This window comes from Chrysemys picta, chromosome 20 (genome assembly GCF_011386835.1).
Source record: "Chrysemys picta bellii isolate R12L10 chromosome 20, ASM1138683v2, whole genome shotgun sequence".
Taxonomy (NCBI): Eukaryota; Metazoa; Chordata; order Testudines; family Emydidae; genus Chrysemys; species Chrysemys picta.
The window spans coordinates 23016111-23023160 of NC_088810.1; the positions used below are offsets into that span (position 1 = coordinate 23016111).

The following is a 7050-nucleotide window of genomic DNA, read 5'->3' on the forward strand; positions in this document are numbered from 1 at the left end:
TATTCACTTCTCTTGACTTCATCCCCTTGGTGCACTGGGTAAGTCTATTTAACTCCCTTTGTTTTAGTGATAGTTTTAAATATGAACGGAATCCTTCACCAATACTCTGTGACTTTACAGATGTTGTAGAAGGGAGCATCTTGCTTTCCGTAGGAGACTTTCTGTAGCTCATCAATTGCTGAGCATTGTGGATGCAGTCTTAGAAATATCAGGTTGGGGATTGGGATTGGGACCCCCCCATTCCAAATAATTACTGTTGGGGGTTCTCCTCTCTGCATATAGAAGATGCAGTACCATGGGGCAGCATTCTCAATAGTAGCATTTCGGAGATCCTGGAGTTCACGTGCTCAATTCTATCATTAATCTCAACCAGGAGGGCCTCATTCCTTCTCCCAGGGCACCCAGTGACTCTCTAAGCAATGGTGGTCAAGTCACTTCAACTGAGCCTCTAACCTGCCACAGGGATAATAACCACTCATTTCATAGGCGTTCTCCACAGCTTAACAGTTGCCTTGAGCAGTGAAATGCTGGCTTACTCTGAATGGGGCAGGAAAGCTTTTTGCAGATTTAAGAAGATGATTTAGGGTTGTATTAGAGTGGCCTCAAAAAACAGAGATCTCTGAATGTCTTGTAACACTCAGAATTGTGTGTAATGTTTACTCTGCTCCCCACTGTGTGTTTCAGATATACCACAATCACAAAAGATGTCTTCCAGCAAAGCTCTGTGTTACCCACGCCCGCCATGTTATCCCGACATCTGCCCAGACCCATACGTTGATGCCTGCAATGAGCCTTGTGTCACATCATGCGGTGACTCGAGTGCTGTGGTCTATGCCCCACCGGTTGTCGTGAGATTCCCGGGACCAATTCTCGCTACCTGTCCTCAAGACAGCGTTGTGGGAAGCACCTTACCAAATTTACCCTATGGATATGGGGGCCCATATGGAGGTGGTAGTTTCAGTGGCTCAGTCGGTTATGGGGGTGCTTATGGAGGTGGATATGGTGCAGGGTATGGTGGTGGATACGGGGGCTTATATGGGTATGGGAAGGGATATGGTCGGAAGTGCTATTCTTCCCGCTTTGGAAGCTGTGGCCCATGCTAAACCCAGAAGAAAGATCCACGGAACGAGAAACAACCAGCAAATGAGATAGAAGATAAAGATTCCCCACTCACCTAATGGACGATGAGCGTGTATATCTCCATATGACATCCTTGGGGGCTGTGTACTAATCAGGCCTATCTATATTGTCCCCTTGTTATATGTTACCTTAACTTTATGGTCTAATGGTTTTGCAACTCCTCTTGTGCTTTATCCTATTTGATGGTGAAAGGTCTACAACAAGAACTGAATTGGATGAAAAATGGGACATAATTTCCCAATGTATACCTGAAAGAAAAACAGCAGAACATCTTGTGTGAAATGCGTCACTTTTTAGATAGTGATTGCTTGTAGCGCCTATTGTAGCCCCGAAAATACATTCTCTGTGCTCTGCATTAATTCATTCTGCAATGTAAAGTGCACTGCTCATTCCCATTAAAAATTATGTGGCATTACATTACTGACTTTCTGGTTTTCCTTTCTCCTCCATTCTTTCTTTCCAAAGCACTCTGGGTGAAATTCTCCTCTGTGTCGATGGTCAGTACCAGCCCTATGCACTGCATCCATCACACTCAAGCCCATAAGTGAGAAGAGAACTAGGTATATTAATTGCCCAATAGCACTGTGTAGGTCCTCTGCACAGGAGGGTGTTACCCCCTTGTTACACTTGTCTCTGATAGACTGGGAATAAATAAATGACTTTCAAAAAGAATATATTTCCCTGCTCTAAATATTCTATCGAATCACAGAATTCTGTCAGTATAAGGGTGGAGGACACCTTCAGAAGTCATGTAAAGGGCAACAAAAATGATTAGCAGTATGGAAAAGCTTCCGTATGAGCGAGATGAATAAGACTGGAACTTTTCAGCTTGGAAAAGAGATGGCTAAGGGGAGATGTAATTGAGGTCTATAAAATCGTGACTGGTGCGGAGAAAGTAGATAAGGAAGTGTTGTTTACTGCTTCTCATAACACAAGAACTCGAGGTCACCTAATGAAATTAATAGGCAGCAGGTTTAAAACAAATAAAAGGAAGTATTTCTTGACACAACGCACAGTCAACCCCTAGAACTCGTTGCCAGAGGCTGTTGTGAAGGCAAAGACCATAACAGGGTTTAAAAAAGAACTAGATAAATTCATGGCGGATAGGTCCATTAATGGCTATTAGTCAGGATGAGCAGGGATGTTGTCCCTAGCCTCTGTTTGCCAGAAGCTGGGAATGGGCAACAGGGGATGGATCACATGATGATTCCCAGTTCTGTTCATTCCCTCTGGGGCACCTGCCATTGGCCACTGTCGGAAGACAGGACCTTTGTCTGACCAGCAGGGCCATTCTTTTGTTCTTATGTAGACCATCTCTCTACACTGAGACAGGACCAACCACACCTAAATGATCCCTGATGTGTTTGTATAACTTGTTCTTAAAACCTCCAGTGACGGGGATTCCATTACTTCCCTTCAAAGCCTAAAATCACAGCTTAGCTATTATGATAGTTAGAAAGCTTATGCTTATATGTAACCTAAATGTCCCTTGTTGCAGATTAAGTCAATTACTTCTTGTCCCACCTTTAGTGTACATAGAGAGTAGATGGTTACCATCCTCTCTATAAGAGCCCTGAACACACATGAAGACTATTGTCACATCTCTCCCTCTGTTTTTGATTTCCTAAGTTTAAACATGCCCAGTTTTTTGTAACCTTTCTTTATAACTAGTGAACAACAAGCTAGTGAAGAACACGCAAAGCTATTGACGAACAAACAAAAGGGTAAATTCTCATGTTAAACTGCTGTAATTCTGGAGTTACTCTGTAGAGCAGTGGTTCTCAAAACTAGGCCCGCTGCTTGTTCAGGGAAAAACCCCTGGTGGGCCAGGCCGGTGTGTTTACCTGCCGCATCCGCAGTTTCAGCCAATCGCGGCTCCCACTGGCCGTGGTTCGCCGCTCCAGGCCAATGGGAGCTGCATGAAGTGGTGCAGGCCGAGGGACGTGCTGACCGCCCTTCCTGCAGCCCCCATTGGCCTGGAGCTGCGAACTACGGCCAGTGGGAGCCGTGATCGGCTGAACCTGCGGAGGCTGCAGGAAAGCAAAGCGGCCCGGCCCACCAGGGGCTTACCCTGAACAGGCGGCAGCCCTAGTTTGAGAACCACGGCTGTTGCGGACAAAGGAGATATGCTGGGTTTTTACAAGTGCAAAGGAGAATAGAATCCAGCCCTGTGTCTTGTACCAGCAGCAGGTCAAAGCCAAGCCTTTAATCTCGCCAAGCTATCTAGTTAAAGCATGATTTTCTGAAGGATCAGGCGTTATTGGGACACTCAGTTTTGGGCTGCCAGAGAAACATTCATGGAGTTCCCTTTTCAGAGGGTGAGTGCTGAACAATATCAGAAAGGCCCTGTCAAGGTAACTCTAGTTGAGCACCCAAGACGTGAGGCATTACATCTTACTGGAGATTTCTGAAAATCTTGGCCTTGGTTCTAGTCATAGATTCTCTGACTCATCTTGGTCAGATCGATTCCCTCTCTTCAGTCTCCTCATTTGCAACACTGACTCAGTATTTCCCCCCGTGACTCTCCAATACTGTCCCACATCAGGGTGTTGGCCAACGAGGTTGGATTCCTTTACCCTGGATGGTATAGGATTCTTGACCCTCCCAATTAATTACAGCCAGCTTGGCCCTGGGTTATGGCTCGAGTCTCTCCTCTGGCTCTGAGGAGACTTCTGTTTGGCTGGGATGTACCTTAACACCTCTTTGGCCCCTTTGGTTCAGCTTGGAAAGGAGCAAAGGGCAATTCAGTCTTTCCTCCTGCTGCAGAAAAAGTTGGAATGTGTGGAAACCCAAACACATTTTGACATGAAATTGTAGGAGTAGGCTGATAAAGTTTGCAGATGACACAAAGTTGGGAGGTATTGCCAATTCGGAGGAGGACCTGGATATTCTGCAGGGAGGCTTGAATGACTATGTAAATTGGAGTAACAGAAATAGGGTTTAATTTAATAGTGAAAAGTGTAAGGTGATGCATTTAGGGATGACTAACAAGAATTTTAGTTACAAGCTGGGGACGCATCGGTTGGAAGTAACGGAGGAAGAGAAAGACCTCGGAGTCCTGGTAGACCGCAGGATGACTATGAGTCGAAAATGTGACTTGGCAGTGAAAAAAGCCAATGCGGTCTTGGGATGCATTAGGCGAGGTATATCTAGTAGGGATAAGGAGGTGCTGCTTCCGTTGTACAAGGTGAGACCTCATTTGGAGTACTGTGTGCAGTTCTGGTCTCCCATGTTTAAAAAAGATGAACTCAAACTGGAACGGGTACAGAGAAGGGCCACTAGGATGATCAGAGGAATGGAAAACCTGTCGTATGAAAGGAGACTCGAGGAGCTCGGTTTGTTTAGCCTAACCAAACGAAGGCTGAGGGGGGATATGATTGCTCTCTTCAAATATATCAGAGGAATAAACACCAGGGAGGGAGAGGAATTATTTCAGCTCAGTACTAATGTGGACACGAGAACGAATGGATATAAACTGGCCGTGGGGAAGTTTAGGCTTGAAATTAGACAAAGGTTTCTGACCGTCAGAGGGGTGAAATATTGGAACAGCCTTCCGAGGGAAACGGTGGGGGTGAAGGACCTGTCTGGCTTTAAGATTAAGCTAGATAAGTTTATGGAGGGAATGGTTTAAGGGGATAACATGATTTTAGTCAAATAAACAGTGTGCCATCGCTGGTAAATAGTATCAGTGGCCAATGAGGGTCTGGCTGGAGAATCTTGCCTACATGCTCGGGGTTCTACTGATCACCATATTTGGGGTCGGGAAGGAATTTTCCTCCAGGGTAGATTGGCAGAGGCCCTGGAGGTTTTTCTCCTTCCTCCGCAGCATGGGGCAGGGGTCGCCAGCTGGAGAATTCTCTGCTACTTGAAGTCTTTAAACCACAGGATTTGGGGACTTCAACAGCAGAGTCAAGGGAAAGGGGTTGGGACGGCTATTGTGGCCTGCATCATGCGGGAGGTCAGACTAGATGATCATAATGGTCCCTTCTGACCTTAAAGTCTATGAGTCTATGAAACGTTGGCTTGGTGCACCCGTGCACTGGTGCGCCTGATTTAGGGCAAGCAGTTGGCAAGATTTAGCCGGAGATTGGGATACACGTGCTGAATTTCCATTGTTGTAATCATTGTATCACTATTTTGTTTTGTACATTTTCTAATAATTTTGCTGCATATGTAGTTTTTGAAGGGGCTCACACATATTCAGTATTTGAGGTGGAATGATGGGAGGGACATATGTCTCCCAGCTCTCTGGAACTGAGATCTGGGTGGGACTGAAAGATTCACCACAGAAAATATCCCTGTTTCTTGGTCCTTCTCCCGTATAGCTCCGAATCCTTCCGGTTACAGCTTCAGACATGAACAGAAAGGCTGCCTATCTCTTTATTAGCAATTTACGGTTGAGATGAAATTTCTAAAATGTGGGTGTCTAACTGGTAGAAAGTCTGGACTCAAAGACTAGTTATCAATGCTTTTTCTTTCTACGTGGGAGGCCATATGTAGCAGGGATATGTAGGAGGTTGTCCTGTTCCTGTACTATGCGATATTTTCATTAATGACTTGGGTAACGGTGTGGAGAGTAGACTTAGACAGTTAGTGAATGACACCACTTTGAGAGGGGTTGCAAGCACTTTGGAGGGCAGGATTTGAATTCTAAATCGCCTTGATAAATCGCAGAAAGGGTCTGAAATCAACAAACTGAAATTCAGTAAAGACAAGTGCCAAGTCCCATACGTAGGAAGCAAATTGTCCAGCTCTAACTGGCGGGGATGGGGCTTCGGATGCAGCATTTTGTCTTGTTTTGGGCAACAGACATTAGCAGGAAAGATCTGGACCGATTGGGGCGAGTCCAGAGGAGAGCTACAAAAATGGTAAAAGCTTTAGATTACCTGAACTAAGAGGAAAGGTTAAGGAAAAGTGGGCATATTTAGAAATGAGAAGTGAAAATTGTGGCGGGGGGTATCTGATAGCTGTCTTCATGTATGTTCCGGCCTCTTAGAGACAGGATGGTGTTCAATTGTTGCCCGTGTTCACTAGAGGAAGCAGAAGGAGGAACTATTTTAATCTTCAGCAAGGGAGCTTTAGGTTATATATAAGCATCACGTTTCTAACTTTGATGATAGTTAAGCATTGCTTTTAGATTGTCAAGGGAACTTGCGGAATCCCTATCCCTGGAGAATATAAAGTACAGGATAGCCAAACACCTGTCTGGGATGATCTAGGTGTACTTGGTTCTGCCTCAGCTCACTGGACTGGACTAGATGTGTACTCTTGAGGTTCCTTCCACTGCTATATTACAAAGACTGTACAATTCTGTATAACATTTAGAGCAGGAAACACGGTATTTCCTCCATGTAGAGTGCCTGCATAATTCTATTAACCAATTAATGTATCTGATTCTCTTCTTATTTACAGATTTGAGTGGGATTGATTAGTTCATAAGGTTGGTATTGACCATCTACACAGGGGAGAATTTCACCCAGAGTGCTTTGGAAAGAAAGAATGGAGGGGAAGGGAAAACCAGAAGGCCAATATTAAGATGCAGCATATTTATTAATGGGAATGAGTGTCGGAGATTACACTTACAGAATAAATTAATGCAAAGCACAGACACTGTATTCTCAGGGTTACAATAGGAGCTACAAGCAATCACTATCTCCAAAGTGACGCATTTGACACACGATGTTCTGTTCTCTTTCTCACAGCTGTAGATTTGAAAACCGTGTCCCATTTTTCATGAAATGAAGTTACTTGTTGTAGAACTTTCAGCCTCAAAGAGAACAAAGCACAATATGAGCATAAGAGTAAGCTACAAATTATTACACCATACAGTTAACGTAACACGTAACAAGGGAAGACATTGATAGGCCTGATTTACACACAGCCCCCACTGGTTTCATGTGGAGTTGTAGG

At 44.7% G+C, this 7050-nt stretch overlaps 1 long non-coding RNA gene across 1 annotated transcript; it reads left to right on the forward strand.

The window, feature by feature from the left end:
- On the forward strand, nucleotides 1-1557 carry LOC135976826 (uncharacterized). Its single transcript, XR_010594121.1, has 2 exons — nucleotides 1-38; nucleotides 685-1557. It is a non-coding gene; the product is annotated as an uncharacterized LOC135976826 (long non-coding RNA).
- The last annotated feature ends 5493 nt before the right edge of the window (nucleotides 1558-7050 follow it).